Below are 27,809 nucleotides of genomic sequence, written 5' to 3'. Positions count from 1 at the left end.
TCTCCTATCATTTATTACTTTTATGATAATTATTCTCTTTCCAATTTGAAATTCTTCTTATAAAGGTAAAAGATACAAATGATTGAAGCTTCTTAGATTCTCTGACAAAAATAATCTGAGGTCAAATATTCCCACGTTAAATCCTGCTTCTCCTACTGCTATGGCATGGAATCCCTTCCAAATCTCATATTGAAATTGAACTGCCATTTATATTAGTTAGTCTTCCTGTGGCCAGGACGTCATACTAAATACTCACAGTGTAAAGAAGATATTTTATTTGTCTCATGGTTTAGGGAATGATTCATCTTGTGGTTTCTTCGAAGCAAAAACAACCTGGCAGAACCGCGTGGGGGAACAAAGATGCTTAGTGCATAGCAACTTGGAAGCAGAGTAATGGAAAATAGGGAGGAGTCAGGGACCAGACAGGATACCCGGGGCCGTGCCTCCAAAATCCTCCCTGGAACACTCATTCTCATGCTCCACCATCCTCTGGGTGGCTTTCAAACCAACCAGGTTAGCATAATCAAGCCCTTCACACCATGGTAACAGTACTAAGAGTCGCTCCCTTAAAGGGATAATTAGATCATGAGAGCACTGCCCTCGTAAATGCGTGAATGTCCTTGCAGGAGTTAGTGATCTCAACACTGGGCTCCATATAAAAATTTCTCCCTCTTGCTCTGTTTCACCTTATACGCGATTGTTTGCCCTTCAGCCATGAGGTAATGCAGAAAGTCCAGTTGCCAGTGCCATACTTTTGGACTTCCAAGAATTTAGTCTGGTGAGAAAAAAAAAACCAACAAAAAAAAACTATTTTTTATAATTTATCCTATCTGTTATATTCTGTTACAGCAGCAGAAAGTGATCTAAGACAGATATTAATCTCTGTATAACTTTGGACAACTCATTCATACTTTCTATGTCTTACCTCTCTCTTCCATCAAAATTAAAATACCGACAAAACATTGCACAGATTGTTGTGGGAACTTAAAAGTATAATATGTCATATAAGGCATCATGCATGTTAACAGTTTAGAATTTAAGGTATTTTTCTATTTCACTTTACTTAAAGAATTTTTATTTCTGTTATGTGTTTAATGGTACATACACACATACATGCATGTACAGACCCACATACATTTTTAAAGCTTTATGTTGATAATTCTGGGCAATCAACTGCTCTCTAATAGTTCGTGGCATGTGTTTTTGACACATAATGAAACACCTACCTGATTAGAAAGCTAACTAAGGGTTTCCATTTATTGTTTATTATTAAAGGTGGCTATAGTGTATGTACTCAGAATTTCATCTTGCCATAAAGCTTCTCAAACTCAATAAAATCATTCTACTTGGAACCCATTAACTTCTAAGTACCTATCTATTAAGATCTATGAATCCAGAGGCTGGGGATTTGGCTCAGTGGTTCCGCCTCCTGCCTTGCAAGTGGAAGGGCCTGAGTTCGATACCCAGTACCAAAAAAAAAAAAAAGATCTATGAATACTATCAGAAAGAATATTTTTCAGCTTAGGTATAATCATCTATTTATCTTACTGGGATATTTATTAGGATTAAAGCTTCAGTTATGATATTTTCATAATTTAAAAGCATTACCTTGTGTATATTTTTCTATGTCAAGATTTTGAAGTACAGTATCATGTTTATTTTTGAGAGAGTATCTTGATGTTTTTTCTCCTTTAAAGTATTCTCAAAATGAGATAATATATAAATACATAGTATAAATAGATATATATTATTAATAATATAGAATTAATAATATAATTATAATAATATAAAATAACAGGAAAAGTTGACTTCATTAAATTTATTTCAAAAAAGTCCATGAACATAGCAAACACAATAGATGACAGTCATAATACAACACATGCAGAAATAACTTCAGTCTAAATCACTCATAGGAGAAAATTGTTTCAAAATTAGTATGAGTTCCAGTATATATGTATAATAACATATATGACTTATATACCTTGAGAAAGTCAAGAACTATGCAATGCATAAAGCTGTATATGTGATGCCCTTTCCATAATAAGAATAACGTCAAACGGCTCTAGGAAAAGCATTCTTTCCAAGTTAACAATGCTTCAAACAATACCTTTGAGAAGTGAAATATTCTTTGGAGACAAAAATCTAAATAAAATACAACATTTGAAGATAAAAGCAGAAAATTTCTCCTGGAATCTACAAAGACATCTAAGAACGTAAATACAAAGAGGGTCAACTAACTTTGTTCTAGTCTAAAATTATGAGGACTGTTTTCTGAATGTGAAAATCTTCAGAGTTTTACAAAGACACAGGAGCTAAGATTAGAACTGAAAACAGTGCCCTCAAATAGAATCCTTCTACAGATCTCAAAGGAGTTACCTAGAAATAAATTCTGCCTTCCCCAAATCTACCCTAATAAAGACTTTACATCTTTATGCCTTACTCAATATCACCAATGATTTCTACATCACCAATTCTCATATTCAATTGTTTACCCTCTCACCAGCATTTGAATAAATTAATTGTAATCACTGCCTGTTGTTAGAAACATTTTTTGACTTCAGCTTTTCTTTACTGCCATATTACTCCCTTCGTTCTGTATTTTTTAGTCCACGGCTATAGTCATGTGTTAAGTGAATCAGTCCATTTCATAACTTAAATAGCAAATGAGTGATAATGACTTGCACATTTATATCCAGCTGATACCTTCAGTTCCAGACTTATACAAATATCTTCCAGGCTGGAGAACAAGTCCATATTTAAATCTGTTAGAAACCACACACTACTACAGCAAAAGACTAATTGTTCTTCAGGAACCTGGTCTTGAGTGTGTTACTTATGTTAGTAAACAGTCCCAAATTTAAAATAAATTGTTTAAGCAAAACTCCAGAATCATTATTTACTCTTTTTTCTTTTATGCTGCCCATTCAATCAGATAGAAAATCCTTCTATGTTTTTCATATTTGAAAAACTGGCAACTCACTAATTTGCTGCCGCTGTTTCACTCCAATCTTCTGTAATGCCATGCTGGGATCTACGTAATTTCTCCCTACCTCCTGTTTCTTGATTTTTTTTTTCACAGTATGCAAACTTCAGCACACCTAGAATAAATTTAAGGTCCAAGCATAGACTGTATCTTATGATGTGATAAAGCACCACATTCCTCCTCCGAGCTCCTTTTTCACCTTTCTCCTCCTAATTTTATTGTACTTCAAGCTGAAGACTTAGTTTTGGTTGCCCTCAAACTTGCTTAGCCTCTTACCAAGACCTGTATTATGCTCTTCAGAGAACAAGTGGCTTACTTCCTTCTTCCACTAGGTTGGAAATAAAGCATCATCTTTTTGAAAAGTCTTTCAGCAAACACCTCATCCACTAACACACTCTTCTTTGTCCCTTGCCTATCACTTTGCTTGTGGCCTTTACAATATGTACAACATGTATTATATTGTTTGCTTATTTTTAAAATTTATTTTTACTTATTTTCTGTTCAACACTTTTAGAATATGAGCTTAAGAAAAGTAATAATTTTACAAGATTTTTTGTTTTTGTGGCAGTAGTTCCTAAAAGAGTGCCTATCAAATAACATGTGTATACTAGTGTAGCTTAGTGATGTAATACTTGGATAGCATGTTCAACAAGGGTTTGGGTCACATCAACAGCACCACCAAAGAAAAAGCAAAGTTACAATATGTACTATCTGGACGGTTGGAATTGCTTTTTAATTAATTACAAAATATTCAATTCTCTAGATGTTTTTCCAATTGTGTATATGTAACACTTACCTTCCATACTGAAAATTTATTTTAGAATTCTCGATAACATTTATTTTGCAAACAAATCTGAAATAACCTAAACTTCATGAAAATATTCTATAATTATTCTATTGAAATTCACATTAAAATAGGTGACTTTTCCTCTTAACAATATATTTGTGCAATTTATTTATTTTATATAGAATATATTCATAAATACCTCCTTACTTAAATATACTTAACTTTTTTTTCTAGGTTTTATTTTTATTTACCGTTTAATAAGCAAAAATTTTATCACATTTACAATTTTTGTTTCAAATTTTATTTTCTTTAGAAAACTTTAAGAGACTATTGCCATGCAATAATATGGATTCATTCGACATGTACAATTTGATAAAATTAAATATATGTATAGCCTACAAAAAGCATCACCATTGTTAAAATAATCACACATAACAATAACCACCAACACTTTTAATTTAATTTTGCAATTTCAATTCTAAAACCACTGCACCCTTTCCCCCAGACCTAGACAACCACTGATCTGCTTACTGTTTGAACTTACTAGAATTTAATATTAAAATGACTATAGACTGCATTGATTATTGGTTTCTTTTACTCAATAATTATTTTGAGCTTTGTCCTTATTATTGAGTGCACCCCTAGTTCATTCTTTTACTCCTGAGTAAATATATGTTGTAGGGATATATCTTGTTTGTCCTGTTTCTTCTTGATGAAATCAGTACTATTGCCATGTTAACATATTTAGAGAAATAAAATAGAATATAACTATTAAATTTGTTTTTAATTTTTCATCTCAATTTAGTCTTACATTTTATTAGGACTAATCTTACATAATTTCTGTTTCCTATTATCTATAATATACTTTAGTGCTTATTCATCATTTTGGGATTTCTCAGACCAGAAAAGCAACTCAATAACTTAACAACATATTTCCCTTCCTCTCCCAATTACCCCCTTCCTTTTGAACATTTTTTTCTCCAATATGTATAATAAAAATGTTCATGTATCTATCAATCCATTTTCAAATCTTAAATTTATAACATACTACTTCTATTATGAGTAAAAGAAACAATATATTAAAGCTTCAGTGTCTAAGTTACTTCACTCAACAGTTTATTGTCTAATAATTAAGTCATTGCAAGACAGAAACTCTCCCACTTTTGTCCTAGCTCCACAGTTACAGTTCCACTTCTTACTCCCCAGAGGAATCTATATTCTTTATTTGGCATTTAGAATTTTGATGCAGCTTTTATATTTTTGCATGCATTCAAACTTCTAAACAGTGAAAATATTTGAAATATCAGGTATAATAAATGATATTTAATAATTAATGCAATATGTTTATATTTTATTGAGCATCTAGCTTTATCAATTTAACATTATGATTTCATAATATACTCATGTTTATTCTTGCAGCACCAGAATATAAACTTTTAACTGATACAAAGGTGTCACTATATGAGTGTCCATGATGTATTTCTTACTTCTTCTTTTGAAAGGGAGACACTAGAGAAATCTTTTAGTTTCATTGAACGCAATTTTAGAAGAATTTTTCCAGCAATGCCCCTTGGAGTAACAGAGCAAGCTGGGAAAATAAAATTCTTCCTTTTTATCTAAACAAAAATAAATGTTATTTGAAAAATAACTTGTGCACCTTTTCTTCCTGTAAATATTATTCTACTTATGACTTTTTTGATTGATGTTTTGAAGTAACATTTTCCCCCTCCAAAATGTTTCCCCATAGAATGCAGCAGGCTTTCATTTATTTGATTACATTTGAAATCAAGTAAACTTGATAACATGTTAAAATATCTGATTAAATCTATTGAATTAATTTTTAAATTTACTTATAAAAGTACATCATATAATGTACTTTAAAAGTTAAAGTTCTTCCTATTAAATCAACATATAACATTTTTGTTCTATAAACAAAAGTAGATTACCCACCAAATATATTTTAACATCTATCTGGTTCATGCTCAAACACACCTATGTATAATGAATTGTTTGCTAAAATTATTTTGCACTCTAAATATTTGTTTCCTGGAATAGCGTCCTTTTAAAATATGTTAATGCTTATTAAAAATTTTTAGAACTTAACTGTTTCAGGGAGAATATTGAAAAAAATTTTAAAAAGTGAACACCAACTGAAATTTCTTGATAAACATTTCTTTTATTGAGTATATTTGTCTGTCATATGAAACCAGTCTGCATTTGCAAGTTAAAATTTCATGTAAATGTATTTATTACATAATTTCATTATTATTATCCAGAACATTCTCTATCTTAAAGTATCTTTACTTCTCTGTTTTTTCCTTATCTTTTCTTGTTGATCTTCTTTTCAAATTTATCAAATGAAATTATTCTATTACTCATTTAGAGCACAACTTTTAAGAATTAGAATCAAGGGGGCTGGAGATTTAGCCCAGCTGTTATGCAGCCTGCCTTGCAAGCATAAGGTCCGGAGTCAATCCCCAGTACAAATAAATAAACAAACAAATAAATAAATAAATAAATAAATAAAAATAAACTCGCTAAAAGTTAATATCAACGACTCACACAATTTTAAGTTATTCTTATGGAAATTATTTAACTCATTAATTTTTGATAGAATGAGGGTATTGTTACCTGCTTAAATTTTTTAAGAAGCTGAGGTAAGTTAAATTACAAACAAAAATAAAATTGACAAAAATACAAAACATACAGTTTTGGATTTATGGCCAATGAACAATGGAAAAATAAATTGTTATAAGAGAACTGAGTTTCATATCAAACTGATTAATATTTAAAGGAACATAAATATTCGGAGTTATTTGTAACAACAAGTAGTAGGAAGTGGATATTGACTGGATTCATATTTACAAGTGAACAAGTAAGACCACTATATTCAAGTGCCTCGAATCAACAGGAACAAAGAGATTAGTACTTTCCTCAAACAATACTTGGAGAGCATTGATATTGAGATTGACAGTATTTGATTCACCTTTTTTTTGCCTTATTTCCACATTTTTATAATTATTTTGCACTAATAATTACTGTAGTACCTATAACAGTTGAAAATTTACTTAGTTGTATCTAAAATTTGATGGTATTTTTCTTCTACATTATTACTGTCTTTATTTTCTCAAAAAAAAAAAAAGAAAAACAGGGATTGACTCAAACAATAAAAAAGTAAAATACCATTTTCTTTTTTTAAAACTCATAAAATAAATAAGCACACTTTCCATTTTGGAGACTCCCATTCTTTATTTCTTTATTCTACTTATTTTTCTGTCATAATTTCATAGCAGCAGAAAATGTCTTACTGATTACAAGTCATCAAATCAGGAATTTTTCATTTGACTAATTTGGTTTGGTTTGCTTTGTTTCTAAAGCAGAAAGTAATAGTAGACCAATTAAAATCAGAGAATATATATTAGTACTCTTTGAAGATGAACTTTTAACTATATTCTTTAATAGTTTCTGCTTGGATGGACCCCAACCAAATTATATTCCAGTTCTTAGGAAAAGACCATCCTGTGTGGCCTCAGTAGGAGTTGTAGACTGTACTTATTTACTAAGAGACTACATCAAAATTTCTTTTTTATTATTCTTGTTACTCTAAATTGAGAGAAGTAGTATTCTACTTGTATCATTTCTCTTCCCTATACTTGTAGAAGATATCATACAATTTTTCTTTATTTCTTAGAAAAGAGTTTCATGGTAATATCATAATTAATTAAAAGTAATTTCATGTGTTGGATTAGCAGGGTGTTGAAAGTAGATTTGAAGTGTTACCTGGCATTTGATCAAAGTGTTTTATCTTTTAAGATAATACTCACATAAAAATAGCTCATAAATCACAAAGGCCAATTAGTCGAGCAGTTGTGGGGACATTTTAACAAAAGAAAATTGAATTAATTAGAAATAGATTTTTAATGATATAGAGACAGCATAACTGAGCTTTTCCACTTAGGACAAGTATTATTATATGTATTATATGCATATTTAATTGAATGATTTAAAAAATGGCAATAGGAATTCTCAAATAGTCTCCACAGTATTTTAAAACTAAAGTTCTTTAGTAGAGGGGCAAACAGTAAATAGAAACGTAGCTTTCCATATTTTGCGGTAGCATGTCTTTAATTCCATTTTGGATGTAATCACCGTGTATTACAAACATGGGTAAATAAAAATTTAAAACATGATAAAATAAATAGGACAATTGTTTGTTGATGGTTATTCATTGGTGGACATAAATTTAAAACTTTATATTCAATGCCAGAGATTTTACTCTAAGCCTATCATTTCTAAGGGACTAAACAAATATGCTTGATAACATATTTACACTAGCTAGTTTCTTTAAATAAATGAGCTTATTTAATTTAAAAGCATACCTATATACATAACAACATCTTATAATGATAGTATGATCATACCAGTTTGCTATATCTTACATTTCTTTGAAGATAGTTATACCTTTGTGCTTTCATCTAAAAATTATAAAACCCCATACAGTATGAAATATTTTACATGAAGAGGCAGAGACAAAAAAAATCTTAATGATATGAGGTATTCAAAATCAACATCTTTAAAAAGACCTTTTAAAGGTCATTAGCTCCTTTGATCAATGGAAGTAGGTTTTTTATGACATTGGCTGGATAATAAGAAATAATGTATCATGTAATTTTGTATATAAATAAATGTTCTTGAAAAAATAGTCTCGAGACTGTTAGAAATTGAGATGTTTCATTGACCAAATATCCTTCTACACTAGCTAAATCTATATCTACTTACATAAGAAAGCTGGAGTTGATTGCATAATTGCAAATATTCTGATAAATTTTGTACAGTATGACTTTAGAATCACTGTATAGCATTTTTTCAAAAGTAATGTAATAGAACATATTTCATTATCATCCCAGAGACAGTTATAATATTCCTCTTTTACATGAAATTATACATGAATTTATTATATTTATATATACTTGTAAATCAACTCCAAAATCCAATAGCCTAAAAATGTCTTTTAATGACAGTGTGAGAAAGTATGATTAGAAGTCTTTTAAAACAATTTTCTTGGAAGTCAAAAATCACACTTGTCATAAAGATTTTGATTTCTTTCAACAGAATAACTTCCTATAATGATAAATATAATTAATTCCATTGTCAAGATTCATAGCACTACACAAAGGAGGAGTAGAGCTTAGGCCCCATTTATACATCATATTGCTAGTATCTATTAGTTCTGGTTAGAACACATATACATACCACTTCTAAGGTTGATCATATCTGGAAAAAAATCAAGAAAGATTTTCATTGAGAGTATGTTAGATTTATTGCAAAAAACGAGTAAATTGGTTTGACTATTAATAAAAAAACAATTGCTTTTTTGTACAAAGTAGAATTCTTGACAAAAATGGGCATCTGACGTGAAATTTTTAAAATTATACCAGTGTAGAAATGTATTTGAAGTATTGCTTTCTGCTTCTACTTGCAACCTTACTGTAGTTTAGGCACTCAGTGAATGTGCTGAATACTGCATAAAGCTTGCCAGAGGAAAGCTAAGCCAATCACTAGTCTAAAGGAACCATTTACAATAATTCAAAGCTCCTGTGCTACAACTTTTGCAGCCATTTTACAATGAGAAATTTGGCTTTGGTATGTTTCTTTACAACTTGCGGTCTTTTTCTTGCAGTCTCTTTCTGTATAGATTATGACTTAGCAGTGGAAATTCTCCAAAGGCAAATCACAAGGAATAATTCATGTTTATTAATATAACAAAGGGGTAAAGGGTATTTATCTTTTTTATTGCACAGGATGCATTCTGATATGTTTCCACTATATTATACTGATTTAATTTTATTTGCACTTAATTTATTCCTCACAACCAATTTATTTAATTACATTTCTGAAATATGCTTTCTCAATGATTTCCACTGCACATTTCATTTCTTTCAATTATAGTTACCTATAGAATTATTATGGAATAGAGAAGATTATAGCCCTTATTTGAAACCATGCTCAATTTCAGAAGTGGCAGAAATGTGCAGAAGACTTCTTTTCTTATTTTTAAGCTGATAGTGTTTTGGGAGCAAGAGAAATATTAGGTGAGACAGGCAATGAAAATTTTATATGATTTAAGAGCACAACACCTCCTCTACAGAATTACTATGGTTTGTAGAAAATTCTACATCAACTATAAAATATAAAAGTAGGAAGATCTATTATTATGTACTGTTATACCCATACTCTTTCAAAATAGAAAATATATTAATTCAGACATCTGACATTGCTTGACATCAACACAGCATGACCTAGCTTCTGCATTCTTTGCCTATTTAACCAAAATAGAAATACATTTCCATTTCTTCTCAGGTATTAATATAAGAGAACTGGAAAGGAAAAGCTGTACCCAATTTCAAGTGATTAATTACTTTACAGCAGGAGTAGTGGACCAAATTACTATTTTGTAATACTTTAATCACAATATTTGAGATAAAATACATTTTCCACACTAAGCCTTATTTCCATTTACCTAGATGTTTCTGTATGAATTATTACATTTTACATAATTAAAGGAAATACCAAGTCTGCATTTGATACAATGATGAGTATCTTTCAAAATTACTCTTTCACTAACTTCATCCAGGAATTCTCGTGAGTTAGGTAAAAATAATATATCCCTGCCTATATACATTTTAAGTATCCCATAAAAATCCATGGGTTGAAGACATATTCCCCAAATTCCAGATGTTTGAATAATTTTAGACATATCTTTTATTTTATATATTTAAAATGCTCAATCTTCAGTGAAACCAAGCCTTAAATTTATGAAAGTTTAAAAAAGAGTTAAAAATCATTTGCAGACAGCACCTCACTTCTTGCAATAATAACCATAAGCACAAAGCATGAGCCAAGTATCAAAACATTTACTTCTATTTGTAAGGTCAAATGGCAAACCATACCTTAGAGGAAGACAGTTTTGACACATGTCACACACTTTTTCCTAAAGAATAAGTTGGCCATGGATAGCAATGTTTAAGGGGCACATGAGCTCTGAAAGGAGAACAACAAATTGTTTTCATTCAAATCTCATACAGAAGACTTTATGTATTTCTTTTCAGAAGCTGCAAGTCACCTGGATTTATAGTAGGAGAGACAGCCCTTGTTCTAAACTAGCTGGTCATAGGACTGAGATGAGCAGGTGCTCACCATGACTGGGATTTGAAATTTAATTCACTTCAGCCTTTGCTGATCAGATATGAGAGCTCAAGAGACCAACAGTTGATCAGTGAACTGGTGACAGGACAGAAATTGTTTTCTGTGGTAGAACTGCTGCCTTTTGGAATATGCTGAAGTAAACCTGGGCCTAAGATTTGCAATCATTAGAAAACGTGTCTGTGAGCTAGTTTTCAAAAAACCAAGGAGATGCCCTTTTGAAATGCTCTACTGTAAAGTACATTGCTGATCACATGCCGAACCTCTACGAATGCTTTCACCTGATACTCTAGAAGAGAACGTTTTCATTTTGTAATAATTCTTCACATATTCATTTCGTTTTATTTTTATTTTTTCTGTATCTGGGATTGACTCAGGACCTCATGCTTGCCAGACAGGCATACTGCCACTGAGCTACATCCCTGGCTCCAACACATTCATTTTAAATTGTGGGTATTTTATTATGAAAGAAAACACAACTAAGAATGGTAATTAAGATTACATTGAAATGATTAAAATGTATTCTATCTATATTATTTACAAAATAGGTTGCTTGATGTAATTTGATTTTTTATTAGAGTATGTTTGTGAAACATAATAAGCACGTTTATTTTGGAAAATTGTAAACAGCCAACTATGTGATTGTCCTTTAAACCATATATTTGCATGGAAAATTCCAAGTAGTCAGCTAACTCTAAAATCTATTAAGTAATCATCCTGAAAACACAACAATGAAGTCAAAACTTGCAAATTAGTTTAGCAAAATTAAAAGTGTACTTAAAAATTACTTTTTGGCAGAACTTAACATAATACAAACTTACTAAAACATGGACTGGCAATATTAAGATGAAATCTAAACTTCCTTATAATATAAACAAGAATATAGTGCATGTTACATTCTTTGGAGAAAAAAATCAATTCAACAGAGATTAAGCAACAAGATGAACCCAATGCCATATTTATAGAGAAAATAATTTGTACACTCAAGGAATATGAGATCATATTCATAGTGTGACAGAGCCATGGATAGATATGCAATAATAAATATACTAAAATTTAGACTAAGGATTAAGTTCACTTCAAATTTATTTTATTATTTCTTTGTAGTAAATAAAAATAAATGCTTCACAAGAATGAAAAGTAGCATATCACCCCAAATTTAGAGTTTGTCTATGTCACTGAAATAAAACGCATTATGCTAAATTTGTCATATGCATATACATTTTTCTGCTCAATTGATCTAGTCATTTAGTTGAGTGCATATAGGTTCAATAACTACATTTATGATTATATGTAAATAATTGAGTATTATCAGAAAAAAATCAGTGGCACAATAAAAGTGAAGCACTGAAAGCTCACATCAAAGAATAACACAGAATTATCAAAGAATAACACAGTTGTTATTCTTTCCATTTCAAGTAAGTTTCTCTAAGCTTTTTAAAAAAATTTTATTTTATAGAAAAATAGGGCCAGGGATTTGGCTCAGTGGTTCACTGCCTGCCTCTCAAGCTTCAGAAAAAAATCAGTGGCACAATAAAAGTGAAGCACTGAAAGCTCACATCAAAGAATAACACAGAATTATCAAAGAATAACACAGTTGTTATTCTTTCCATTTCAAGTAAGTTTCTCTAAGCTTTTTAAAAAAATTTTATTTTATAGAAAAATAGGGCCAGGGATTTGGCTCAGTGGTTCACTGCCTGCCTCTCAAGCTCAAGTTCAATCCCTGGTACAAAAAAAAAAAAAAAAAGAAAAAAAGAAAAAGAAAGAAAGAAAAATAGTTAATTTGATTTCTTAGAACTATTATATTATTAAATGACAATGAGTTTTAAAAACACTATACCAACGTAGAAGCATTTACTAAATATGACCATTCTATAATAAGTGGAATAAGAGATATTTAGCTATTTCACTGCACCTGTGAATCAACAATCTTTTACATACTTTTTTTGTTCCTTTCAATTAGTTTTTAGTAAATTAGTTGTCATGATAATAAGGTATTATTAGTGTACTTCATGAATCAGAAAGTGCTAAAACAATTTGTAATTAATACACTAATTATTATGAAGTTTCTTTTTCTTTACTTTTCAGTTATATATGTTTATATAATTTGATATTTTGCTGTTAAGCAATGCCCAAAGATTCTATTTATATTTAGATTGATTTTCTAATGGACTATCTCCTTTATGTAAATAAATTTTTCTTCCAAGTTTGGCTTAAACTTACATAAAATTCAACATCTTTAAAAGATAATAAAGTTTATACATGTAAGTGAAGAGAAAACATATTTTGTGTAAGACAGTGCTGGATACTTTTTTTACACATTCAAAAAATTAATGATACTTTTATTTCTAAGTGTTATATATCATACCATCATATTACATTATATATATTATACATTATAGACCACTCTATAGGAAAATATTTTTACTTCTGAAACCGGATGTGTGAATTTTTCACACACACACCAAGTAATTATCCCATTGCCTGCTGATATCCATTGGTTATCCTATAGATGTAACTCATTCGTGACACTATCTAACTAGAATGAGCGTGAGATCCCAAGATTAAGAACTTGGTTCCACAGACTTCACCTTTCCACTTCATATGATAGTCACAAGTCTAGGTTGTTTTTGTAGATCTCTATTATTTTCCCCAGTTCCTGGGATTAAACTCAGGTCCTTGAACTTGCCAGGCAAACAGCATCACTGGACTAAATCTCTGGCCCCAGGTTGTTACCTGGGTTTCCAACTGACCAGCTGTAATTTGGAGGTTGAGTTCCTTTCCTATCTTGCTAGGGAGTCTCACACAATAAAGAGATACCTTTTCTTACTATTAGTTAATAAATCAAATCAAATCAAATGGAAGATTTGCACAGGGCAAACTATGGCAGAAGCGTTGTAAAGTTTCCAAGCCTTCTCCAGGGTACTATCTTCCCAGTATCATATGGTCAATAACCTCGGAACTTTCTATAGCCAACCTTTATTGCTTCACTAAAAACTTTATTGCATAGCCACGGTCAATTAAAATAATTGATTATCATCTGAGCTGTCCTGGAAGTGAAGGTAGTTCAAGGATAAGCCTGAATGTTCTCACCTTCTGATCCCATGCTTTGTTTCCCTGGATTCCACTCACTATCCAGAGGCTATCCAGAAACTCCTAAATGTCAGTAATTTATTAGCATATCGAAGCATATGTCACCGGAGATTCTGAGGATTTTAAGAACTGCACATCAGGAAATATAAACAGAGTCCAAGTATTTATTGCTTATTATTTCATATCTACTGTTAATTGCAACTAGTTTCAATTAATTAGTTGGCTGTGTGACCTTACAAATAGGCCCACCCACTGTTATGTGGCTTGAAAGCTAAGCAGGTTTCATGAGGGCTCAGGAGAGATATAGGGAAAATAGGATGACATTTATTATTTCAAGAATGCAGAATGATTTTAATTGAAAGGCTGAACTCTTTGGCACCAAAACCTGGGTGATCATTGACATCACCACTATGTATGGAAACATTTTAAAACAGAGATATTTTAAAACTGCAAACCTAACAAATCATTTCTGGAAGTAGGACTTGAAAGTTCTGTAGTTTCTTTTGAAGTTCTCTACTAATTTTATGATCATCTAACTATGGGAAATATCCAGTACTATATTTAGACATGTTCACCTTCTGATTCTCATGTTATTCTCAAAAAGAATTATACATTCTCAGATTAAATGGAAAAAAGAACAGAAATGCTTTTAGAAAAGGATAATAGTAATTTTATAGTAATAACTAATACATGTAATTTTCAAAACACAATGCCTGTTATTGAATACTTTCTAAATTCTGGTCATTTTGATTGTTTCTAATTGGAATTTTCTGATTTATTAACAAAATGATCTCATGAGGAACTATTATGTGATTGAGGGAATTAAAACAGAGAAAGCTGAAGATGCGGAAACAAGAAGAGATTGTATTTTGTCAAAATCTAAGCCTGACTACACAGGAAATTCTGGAGCATTAATTTTACTTTAGAATTTGTTCTGTTTGAGGCAAAAGAGTAGCCATTTTATTACTGCACTTATCAGTCTTTTGCTATGGTTATGCTCCTTGAAGTTACAAGCATTTTATGTCTAGAATATGTTCCTCAGAGGTGCATATACTAGTTATTCACATGTACAAAAATGAATATTGATCCATATCTCTCATCTTGTATTAAAATCAATCAAAATGGATCAAAGAACTATGTATGAAAACAGAAACATTGACTGTATTGGAAGAAAATAATTGGTAAAACTCTTGAAGACAGGCAAATACTTCTTCAACAGAACTTCAATTGCACAAGACATATTACCAAGGATCAACAAATATGATTATATCAAATGAAAAGGCTTCTATACAGCAAGGAAAACAACCAAAATAATGAAAAGACAACCTATAGAATGGGAAAAATATTTTACCACCTCAGACAAGAGTAAAAAAATTTACTCCTCAAACAAAAGACTAATATCTAGAATATATAAGGAATTCAAACAAATTAGACTGCCACAAATAAATGATACACTCAAAAAAATGGGTGTTTGAAAATGAATAGAAACTACACGCACAGAAACACACACACACACACACACACAAATCTAAGTGGTCAATAAATACATGAAAAGATTGTTCAACCACTTTGGCCATTAGCAAAGTACAAATCAAAGCACCAGTGATAATCCACCTTACTCCAATGAAAATGGCCATTATCAAGGATTCAAAAGCAACACAATCTGACAAAGTTTTTGAGCAAAAGGAACACTTATACATTGGTGGGGATGTAAATTAGTAAAAGTATTTTGGAAATCAGTGTGGAGATTTCTCAAAAAAATTAAAACTACAAATTTCATTTGACCCAGCTATAATCCTGCTGGGTATTTTCCCAGGAAGAGCTACTGTCACTATATTACAGCAATGCGTGTATACCCATGTTTATACCAGTACAACTCACAATTGCTAAACCATAGAAGTGGCCTATGGAGCAATCCACAGATGGATGAGTAATGTGCCGTAGAAACACAGAGGAGTGCTATTCATTTATCAAGAAGAATAGATTTACGTGATTTGTGGAAAAATGGATGGATCTAGATAGTGCAATTTTCAGTGAAACAAGTTTGTTACAAAAGGTTAACTAGCCCAGTTTCTCTAATATGAGAATCCCAAACTATAAATAATTTAAAGAGCAAAACAGAGCCATGTTTAAAAAAAGGGGTGTATATTAAACAGATGAGAAGTTCTGGAAAATGAGGGCGGGCTAAGGACAGGGAGAATTAAAATGATCAAGATGTGATATGTATATGCATCAAGCACCAAATCTGAATTAAATCATTACATATCACAAAAATGTACTGGTCAAAATTTCGAATGTCATCTTTTGAGAAATCAATTTACTTGCAAAGGGCTTTTGTTCATAGGTCCTTCTGAATGCTCTTGGGTCTATTGTTCAAAGCATAGAGTGACCATACCTCCAACTAGCAGGAATATAAAAGTCCACTCTTGCCTCAAGCAGAAAAAAAAATCTAAAATATAATTAATGCCCCAGAAAGCACTTCAGGCTGCTGTTGGCATTTGTAACTTTGTCAGAATAGGAGACTTGAGCTGGCATGCTCAGTCTCTCGGTCCTGTGGCGCCTTCTCTTATGCTATGATAAATCAGAAAAGCCCTCATCAGATGCTGAACTGCTACCGCACAATGCTCTCGAACTTCTTAACCTCTAGAATAATGAGCCAAATGAATTTCTCTTTTTTTAAAACTTTTTTTTTCAGTCTTAACTATCTCATTATGGAAATACAAAACAGACTAAGACAAAGAGAAAATGTAAAACCTAGGTACATTCAGGTTCTCTATGTATGGGGAAAGGAGTTCATTAAAAACAGCCCGGGATTTTTTAGGCAAATTGGTAAAATAGAACTGTGCAGAAATTCAGAGAAAGGTGGGCAAAACAAATAAATGACCTAAAGGTTTCTAGAAGATGCAATACCAATGTTGAAGGCATAGATTTAAAAGTTGTTTTTTTGTTTTTTTGTTTTTTTGCACCAGAATCAAACTAGGGACCTTGTGTTGCCAGGCAGGAGGCGGCACCACTGAGATAAATCCCCAGAATAAAAGTATTTTTTGAATGTATCATCTGTATCAGACTTACCATAGTAGACTTTGGTGACTGTATGAGTCAGCTTTCCTGTTGTTGGGACAAAATGTCTGGGATATACAACTAAAGGAATTGGTTTATTTGGCTCATGATTCCCAGGCTTTTTGTTTTGTTTTTGTTTTTTGGGTTTTTTTTTTTAGTGCCGGGGATCGAATTCCGGTCCTTGCACTTGCAAGGCAGGCCACCGAACCGCAGAGCTAAATCCCCGGCCCTATGATTCCCAGGTTTTAGTCCACAGTTGGGTGATTTAGAGGCAGGAACATCAGGATATAATGATGTGGTGGAGTAAAACGACCCACTTTATGGCAGCAACCATCAGAGCACAGGGAAAGAACTGTGGCTGGAGCCATAACCTCGAAGGGCATGGCCCAAGCGACCCCATCCTGCCCTGAGCCCACCTCCTCACAGCAATACAGCTACGAGCACTGATGTATGATTCAGTCACCACTAGTAGTCTCTTAACCCAATCAGGTGGACAGTTAGCACTAACTGCCACTGAAACAAAAAGGGGAAAAAAAACCACTATCTATACTGAACTTAAATTTAAGAGTTTGATTTTGTAATAAACTAGAGCCAGGAGCCAACCCTTGAATAAAAGTCATTTATGGGTGCAAATAATTTAGGCATCATCAGGAGAATCTTGATAGCAACGAATAACCTATGTTATATGTTATGCATCTGGAATTGCTAGAGGTGGTTGATGAATCCAGTAGTTCTACTTGAATTTGTATAAAATTCAATAATTTCCAGAGGGTGAAAGGTGAGAGAGGCATTTTTCCTTAGAAGTTCATACACTACTGGTCAAAAGTTAGTCTTCATGTGATGCTAACTGCACTTCAGCACTGTAGTGAATGTTTCTGCCCAGAAGTTTCTGTGGCAGCCCCACTATGCGAGCATTGTGTTGTCTCCAAGTGTGATACCAGGAGTGTATCAAACAGTTGATGTGAAGTCATCTCAAAGCTCAATCAGAGCCGATCCACAACAATCTAGCAAGACATAGATGAGGACAACCAATATAAAGTTGTAGGTAAGCATTACCAGATACAGATTATTCCACACTGTTCCTTTGCTGCCACCCTTAAATCCAATCCAATGCAGACTCACCAGGTAAATGACGGTCTGCTGAAATTTCTGTAGCAGTCTTGCAGGAAGAGAATAAGCCACCATCATCAATGCAAGCACTGGCCATTAGACCGTTTGAATATTCATTAAATATAGCTCTCACCATCCTTTTAAGTATCTCATCCTTAGCCATCACTTTAGATGCTCTGAACTGTTGCAAGATTCACATTCTCAAAATATATGAGCTCTCTTCTGCTTTGCCCTTGTCGTCCTGTGGTTGCTGTAATGTTGATTCGCATTTATCGTTAGTTCCAAAAACCTTAAGAGACACCGAAAAAAATATCATTGATGGTATCATATCTCCCTTCTCTGTTTAATAGTACCCCTCATTTCTTATTGTAATTAGAATCAATTGCCCCTGACAGTATAGTAATTTCTTTCTTTGCTTCCTGGTGTACTGAAGTGAAAAAAGCAAAGTAGACAAGTGATAGTGTTAATTTTCTCTGGGACAAATAGTGTTTCCTCAAGCAGAAGCATCCTACCAACCTTTGGAAACAAGACTGACTCTGGCAAAGTCTCAAGTCTTAGGAGAAGCACAGTGATAAAATGCACCTGTATCTGAAGCAGAAGTCAAATCTGTAATTGCTGTCCCTTTCAGAGTAAAAGGGGCCTGATGCACCCAACATGCCATTTACTGACACACTGGTCTTCTTGAGGACTGAGGCCACTGAGCTCAGCATTGTTTTCCTGAAAAACAGGTTAGACATTCAACATGGTAGTAGGTAAGATAATGTTAGGGGGAGGCATAATCTTGCTATGAGGGCCACTCACTACACTGTGGTAAGTGAGGAAAGAGGTACATTGACATCCATAGAGCAGATCCTCCTCTCCCCGTCAGTGTTACTGGTCTTCGTAGTAGATATCGCTTTTGTGGGCATTAACTGGGGACACACAAATATAAACAGTTTGTGTCCACATCAGTAGGTATGCATGTGTGCTCCATTGTAGAATTCTTTACATCTATTTTCTAATATAATTCTTTTCAGACCTGACTACGCTAACAATACATTCACCTTGGCCTACGAGTCTGCAAAACAATCCACACCTCAGACCATTCTTTTTTTCTCCATATAAAATAAAGGAAAGACTATGTTGTTCAAGGATCTACCAAATAAGGGGATTTCCAGTCTTTTAGGGCCATCTGTGAAAGCTGTTAATGATACATATCGGTGTATCATGTTTCTTTATTTGGATATCAGTCTGAGCCCTCAAATTGGCCAGAGACAGTGCTGTCGGCACTCTAATTATGTTCTAGAGAAAAGGCTTAGAGGGAATCGAAGTCAAGTGAATGTTTAAGTAATTTGTTGCTTTTGGGCCTTTTGAGGACAAATGACGGCAGAATTTCAACTGAAAAATAATGTACTTTCTCTTTTACCTACCTGATCTATAAAACATCAAATTTAAATATAGAAATCGTATCAAATAGGATCCCATGGTGTAAGACTTGTGTCTCACCTTTACTCCTGGAGCGTGAACAGCCAAGAGGCCTTCACGATGCTGGGCTCAGTAGCTCAGCGAGGCTCCAGGAGCTTGTCCGATAGCGAGAGTCACCCAGGAAGGAACACACCAGGCAAGTTGGCTAATAGACCTTTATTAGTCTGGCCAGACGGCACTCCCCAAGCCAAGTGGCTCAGAGAGGCGGCTAGCTCAGAAACAGAGGCCACTTTATATAGGGCTGAAGGGGGGTTTACATATAAAACTTACGGGAAGAGGACAAAGGCAAAGAAGTGGTCGTTCTGACCTAATGGTTATCAGGCATGTACTTGACCATCATGTACTAATGATCAGCAGATTGCTCATCCATTGTTCCACTTACAACTTAGATTATAATGTTCAGAACATTCAGACTACAGGCATGCAAAGAGTGACACAATCCATGTTGAGTCTCTGTGTTCACTAGTCTCCACCCAGCCTCCCAGCTACTTCAAAGCAGTTATCTAACAATTCACAATTAATCACTAGTTATCTTATAAGGGATGGGGGGAGCGACAGTCTCTAGGTCATTCGCTGGTCAGCATGGAGTCGCTCTGATTCAGTCAGGCTCTTACAATGGTATGTTAAATTTTCCAATTCCATGACATTAGATAATTTTATCAGTTTTAAAGTATGATTTTATCTACTTATTTGATAAACAATTTTATTTATTCATTGTTTTTAGTAGTATATGTATACAGGACACGAGGTTTATATTCCTTGTGGGGAATTGGCGTTTTTACATAACACATCTTAATGAATTTTGTATCCTCTTTGCCTTCGCTTCCCTTGCTCCCGCTCCATTCATCCCTTGATCCCCTCTCTCTTAGTTACGCGCCTCGTTTCCGAGATACAATACCCAATAAATATGCACAACATAAAGTAGAAAAGGTTTATTTTGCTTCACTCTTTATAGGGGTTTCATCCCATAGTTGGCTGACTCTAAGGTAGGGCAGATGGCGGAGGGGAATCTCACAGGAGCAACAGGTCATGACGTGGTGTGAGAAGCACAGAGGAATTAGAGGAAGAGGGGGGATATATACCCCTCCAGGCCACAGCCACAGGGACCCACCTCTTCTCAGTAGGCTTTACGTCTCATCACGCTCAGCTATAAACTACTCAGTGGACTAATCTACTGATTACCACCCCGTCCTCGTGACCCAGTCATTTCCCAAACCCCACCCATGAGAACATGGGGGAGGCGCTCCAGATATAAACAATAACACCTTTCTTGTTTGAGAATTGGTATTTTATATATATATTTGGAAATACTTGCTTGCAATAAATAATGCTTACATTCCTTGTGTGGAGTCGGTATATGTACCTGTACATAACACATTTTATATCCCTTTTTCACATCCTGTCCCTTGCCTCCTTTCCTCCTCTTCCCATCCCTTGATCTCCCTACTTCATATGAGCTATTTTTTATTCTGCTTCTCATGTATATGCTGTTTCTTATATAAGAGAAACAACACAACATTTAACTTTTGCGTCTGATTTATCTCCCCTTAACAGCACATTCTCAAGGTGCGTCCATTTTCCTTCAAGATGACTGGTTTATATTATTTTTTAAACTTTTTCTTTTGTACCAGGTATCAAACTCGGGTCCTGGTGCTTGCAAGGCAGGCGGCAGAACCACTGAGCTAAAAATTTTGTTAGTATATGTTTTCAGGACATGCAGTTTTCAATCATTTGACAAGTGGGTACCGGTACATACTACAGCTTCTTCTTTTTTTTTAATCCTTTCTCTCTCCTCCCGCCTCCTCTAATTCCCCTATCTTGATTTTCAATCTTTTTGAAGTTATTAATCTTAGGTCAAGTTATGACATTTGTTTATATTTATTGAGGTTATTGGGTTCCTACATATGATATATTTTTTTATTCTACTTATTTCCCCTTCCCCTTTTCCTCATCCTTCACCCTTGTTACCTTGTACCCCTTCCCTATTACAAGAGATCTAAGCCTTGTGCCCTTCTATCCATCCTTTATTATTCCCTTTGCTTGTGCTTTGCCTCACTCAAATGAGAGACACCATACAGTATTTAAGCTTGTGTGTCTGGTTTATTTCACTCAACATTATATTTTCCAGGTACATTCATTTTCTTATAAATTTCTCATTTTTTATACCTAAGTAGTATTCCACTATATAAAGATACAATGCCACATTTTCTTTATCCAGTCATCTGTTGATGGGTATACAGGCTGCTTTCTGACTTTGTCATAAGAATTGCGCCGCTCTGAACAGCGATATACATATATCACTATAGTATGATGTCCTTACCTCTTTAAGATTGATACTGAGAAGGGCAATCTCTGAGTTATATGGGATTTCTAATTTCAGTTCTTTGCTAGTTTACATTCGCATCGACAATGGAAGAGGGTTCCTTTTTTCACCACAGCCACACAAGCAGTGAGTACATTTGTTATTGTTGGATTTTCTAATGATTATTATTCTTTAAAGAGCAAAATGGAATCTTAGTGTTGTTTCAAGTTGCATGGTCTGTAATGGTCAGAGAAGTTGAACATTTTTCCGTGTTTGTTTACCAAAATCATTTCTTCCTCTGTGAAGCATCTGTAGGTTTCTCTTGTCTGCTTTTATACTGAATCCTTAATTTCAGGTGGTTTAATATTTTTGAATTCTTTGTATATTGTAGATATCAGTCCTCTGTCTGAAGTGTAGCTGGAAAAATCAGTAGCTTCATACTACTGATTCTTTTGCTATAAAATGCTTTATTGTCTGGTATAATCCCATTTGTTGATTCCTGCTGTTGTTTCTAGTGCAACAGATGTTCTGTTCAGAAAATTGTTTCCTATATCTATGTCTTCAAGAGTTTAGTTATTTTATACTTCAGAAAGTTTAATGTCTATGTCTTTGGTACATTTTGGTTTTAATTTAGTATATAGTGAAAGATACCAGTTTCATTCTTCCACTAACAGATAATCAGTTTCCCCAGAACTACTTGTTAAATAGGTTATCTTTCCTCCAACATTTGCTTCTGGACCCTTTGTCAAAGATCAAATAGTGGAGTATATTTCTGGGGAGGTTTTTGCATCCTCAGTACTGTTCATTGATATTCACTTTTTTATTATAGTATCTGTTTTTATTACTAATACTTTATAGTATAGCTTGAAATTAGGTATTGCAATACCTCCTGCTTTGTGCTTATTGCCCAAAAGTACTTTTTCTATTCTGCATCTCTGTTGCTTTCATACAAATTTTAGTATTGTTTCCTCTAGATATGTATAGTATGCTGTTGGTATTTTGATTGGGACTGCATTGAATCTGTACAACAGCCTTGGAAGTATGGCCACTTAGACAGTATAGGTTCTGCCCATCCAGGATGAGAGGACATGTTGCCATTTTCTGTTGACCTCTTCAATCTCCTTCTTCAGGGTATTTTTGTCTTCTCTATACAGTCTTTAACTTCCTTAGTTAGATTGATTCCTAGATATTTCATTTTTCTTGGCGTTATTGTGTCATTGTTTTTGTAATTTCCTTCTCATCACATTCATTGTTGTTGTACACAAATACTAATGATTTTTGTGCAATGATCTTGTATCCAGCTACTTTGTTGAAGCTTGTTGTTAATTCTAAGAGGTTTTTTTTGTTTTTTTGTTTGTATTTTGGTAAGTATCTGTGGATCTTCTATGCAAGGTATCATGTCTTCTTCATATAATGAAAATTTGAGTTTGGCATTCTCTATATGTATCACTTATATTTTTTGCTCTTGCTTGATTACTCTGGCTAAAGTTTTAAGGATTATGTCGAATAATAGAGAAAAAACAGATACCCCTGTCTTCTTCCTGATTTTAGGGGTAGTGGTTTTACTTTTTACCCATTTAGTATAATTCTAGCTATAGGTTTTTCATAAATAGCTTTTAGCACATTCAGATATGGACATTGAATAATTATTTTCTTTAGGGTTTTTATCATGAAGGTTGTTGGATTTATTGAAAGCCTTTACTATATCAATTGATATAATCATTTGATTTTTTACCTTGTTTCTGTTTATTTGATGTATTACATTAATTGACACACATAGTGAAATTTCCTTTCATCTCTGGGATGAAACATACTTGATTATGATGTATCATCTTTTTGATAATGTGGTTCATCCTATTTTCTAATAGTGTATCTATCTGAGGATCTTTGCCCCAATTTTTGTTAAAAAGATTGTCCTCTACTTCTCTTTTTTAGTTGGATCTTCATCAAATTTTAGTATTAGGGCTTCCATAAGTGAATTTAGGAGTAGTCTACCCCTTTGAAATTCTTTGAAGAAGTTGGGAGCATTGATGATATACTATCCTTAAATACTTTGTTGAATTCAGCAGTAAATATATCAGATCCTCAGGTTTTTTAAAATTGGTAGATTCTTTATTAACATATAAATTTTATTACTTGATATCAGATTGTTATGAATATTTATATATTTTGGGTTTTTTTCCATTGAGTTTATTAGTAATTTTTAAGTATACAGTACAGCTACTTTCATCATTGGGATCTTGTGCCTTTATATAACATTTTTCCCCATACCCCTGAGCTTCCTTCACCCCCTCCACCCTCCCCTCTTTACAAAGACTGTTTTCATTTTTTCCTATGTTCATATTTTTCCTTTTCTCTTATTTCCTTTCACCCACACTTCCCACTTTCCCTACACTTTTAGCTCTTTTGTTCTTATTTCACATTATCATTTATACAATTTGGATCTTATTGACACTTACTGACATTTATTGACAGTTTTTCGCACCATAGAAACTGCTTTTTATTTACACATGTGTGTCTCATTTATTTCACTTAGGAGTATAGCCTCAAAATGCATGCATTTTCCTATGAATGACTCTAGTTTCTCATTCTTTATGGCTGAATAGTATTCTATTTTATAGAAACACCACATTTTCTTTATCCAGTCTCCAACTGATGGGCAGTTGGACTGTTTCCCAGTTTTAGCTATTACAAACTATGCCGCTATAAACATGTGTGCACGCATATCACTGTGGTATGATTCTTTTAATTCTTTTGGGAAGATACCCAGCAGAGGGATGCCGGGGTCAAATGTAAACTGTAATCCTAGTTCTTTGAGGTGTCTCCGTATTGACTTCCACAGTGGTTGCAGCAGTCTGCACTCTCACCAACAAAGGAGAAGGGTTTCTTTCCCCTAACACCCTGCCAGCATTTGTTATTGGTTTCTTTTTTTTATTTTTTTTATTTTATTGAGTTTATTGGTACTTGATAGCAGCCATTCTTTCTGGGGTGACATGGAATCTCAGTGTTGTTATCATCTGCATCTCTCAAATGACCAGAGATTATGAACATTTTTTCATATATTTATTTGATGCTTTTACTTCTTTGAGAAATGTCTGTTCATTTCAGATGTCCATTTTTGAATCGGGTCTTTACATCTGGGGGATCTGATTTTTTTTTTTAGTTCTTTATATATTCTAAATAATATCCCTTTGTCTGACGAGCAGTTGGTAAAAATATTTTTTCCCACATTGTAAGTTGTATCTTAGCTCTGTTGGTGGTTTCTCTTGCAGTGCAGAAGCTTTTTAATAAGAAGAGATCCCAGTTGTTGATTCCCTGTGGTAGTTCCCATGCTACTGAGGATTGATTCATAAAGTTTTCTCCTATGCCAGTGTCTTTGAGACTTCTGCCTAACTTATCTTCCAGCAACTTTAGTGTTTCATTTTAAGATTTAGATATTTAATCCACTTGGATTTTAGTTTAGTTAATGGTAAAAGATGAAGGTCTAGTTATAATCTTTGACAAGTGAAATCCAGTTTTTCCAACAAAATTTATTAAAGAGGCTATCTTTTCTCCAGTCAGGATGATTGGCTCCTTTGTCAAAGATGAGGTAGCTGAGCACAACTGGAGTTGTTTCTGTATTTTCTAATCTATATTCCACTGATCCTTGGGTCTTTTTTTTTTTTCTGTACCACGCTGTTTTTATCAGAGTGGCTTTGTAGTATAGTTTCAAGTTGGGGATTGTGATACCCCTTGTCAAGCCTCTGTTCCTTAGAATTGCTGTTGCTATTCTATTTCTCTTCTGATTCCAAATCAATTTTTGGATTTTCTCTAGTTTTATGAAATATACTATCAGAATTTCAATTGGGATTGTATTGAATCTGTATAGCCATTTTGGTAGTATGGCTATTTTCACTATGTTGATTCTTCCTACCCAGGGGCAGGGGATATCTTTCCAATTTTTTATATCTTCTTTGATCTCTTTTTTTCACAGTGCTACAGTTTTCAGGGTAGAGGTCTTTTACTTCCTTCATTAGATTGGTTCTTAGATATTTAGGTTTTTTTTGGACACTATTGTTAAAGTAATTGTTTCTCTAATTTATCTCTCAGTGAGTCTGTTATTTGTGTACAAGAAGACTATTGATTTTTGAGTGTTGACCTTGTATCCAGCTACTCTGCTGAAAGTGTCAATTAAGTCTAGAAGTCTTGTGGCAGAGTTCTTTGGGTCTTCTATGTAGAGTATCAAATAGCAAATAATGACAGTTTCACTTCTTCCTTTCCTATCTTTATTGCTTTTATTTCTTTCTCTGATATAAATGCTGTGGCTAATGTTTCCAGAACTATATTGAACAGGACAGTTGATAGTGGACATCCTTATAATTGTTCCTGATTTTAGCATGAAGGTTTTCAGTTTTGGACCATTTAATATGAGGTTGGCTGTTGGTTTTTCATAGATAGCCTTTATCAAGTTGATATAAAGGCCATCTATTCCAATTTTCTGCAGCTTTGTTTTGATCATGAATGGGTGTTGAATTTGGTCAAATGCTTTTTCTGCATCTATTGAGATGAAAACTTAGTTTTTGTCCTTGACTGTTATTATTCTGTATTATATTTACTTATTTACATATGTTGAACCATCCTTGCATTCCCTGGAATAAATCCAGCTTTGTCGGGGTGTATGATCTTGATGAATTTCTGTATTCTGTTTGCCAGTATCTTATTGAGGATTTTTGTATCTATGTTCATTAAGGAGATTTGCCTGTAGTTCTCTTTTTTGGTTGGGTCTTTCTCAAAGTAACACTTGCTTCCAGTAATCAAAGTAACACTTGCTTCCAGGAATAAATATGGAAGTATTGTTTTCCTTTCAATTTCATTGAAACTTTTAAAGAGTAATGGCATTAGTTATTCTCTAAATGTCCTATATATTTCAGCAGTGAAGCCTTCAACACCTGGCCTTTTCTTAGTTGGCAAACTTTTAAGTACATTTTCAACTTCACTGATTGTAATTAGGGCGTTTAGAATTTTATCTTCTTCTTTCAACTTTGGTAATTCATTAGTATCTAAAAATCTGTCCATTCCTTCTGTGTTTTCCATTTTATTAAAGTACAGGTTTTCAAAATAGTTATTGATAATCCTCTGGATTTCTGCTGGATCTGTTGTGACTTCACCTTTTTCATTCCTAATTTGATGGATCTGAGCCTTTTCATTCTCTTTTTGGCAATGATTGCTATGGGTTCATTGATTTTATTTATTCTTTCAAAATATTAAATTTTTGAGTCATTGATTTTTTTTGTATCCTTCTCTTAGTTTCCATTGCATTAATTTCTTCTCTGATCTGTATATTTTCATCCCTTATATGAGCTTTGGATTTTTCTTGCTCTTCTTTTCTAGGATCCTAAGATTTATCATTAGATTGTTTATTTGTGCTCTCTCTGTTTTCCTAGTCTGGGCATTCACTGCTATGAATGTAGAACTATTTTATTGTGTCCCATAGAATCCCACATGTTGTATTGGCATTATCATTTATTTGTAAAAACTAATTTCTTCTTTAATTTCCTCTGTGACCTTTTGATTGTTCAGGTGAGTGCTGTTCAATTTCGATGTGTTTGTGAAGTTCTTATGGTTTGTTTTGCTATTGACCTCCAGCTTAATTGCATTATGGTCTGATAATATGCATAGGATAACTTTAATTTCTTTACCTTTATCTGTTCTACAAGCTAGTATTTGGTCTATGATCTGTGTACAGCCAAAAACAATGTATACTCTGATTTTGTGGAGTGGAACACTCTCTAGGCATCTTTTAAATCCATTTGTTCAAAAGCTTGTTT

The sequence above is a fragment of the Fukomys damarensis genome, unplaced genomic scaffold, assembly GCF_012274545.1.
Source record: "Fukomys damarensis isolate Sample0158 unplaced genomic scaffold, DMR_v1.0_HiC HiC_scaffold_33, whole genome shotgun sequence".
Taxonomy (NCBI): Eukaryota; Metazoa; Chordata; class Mammalia; order Rodentia; family Bathyergidae; genus Fukomys; species Fukomys damarensis.
The sequence above is the reverse complement of the archived record's forward strand: the minus strand, read 5'-3'. Positions refer to the sequence as shown.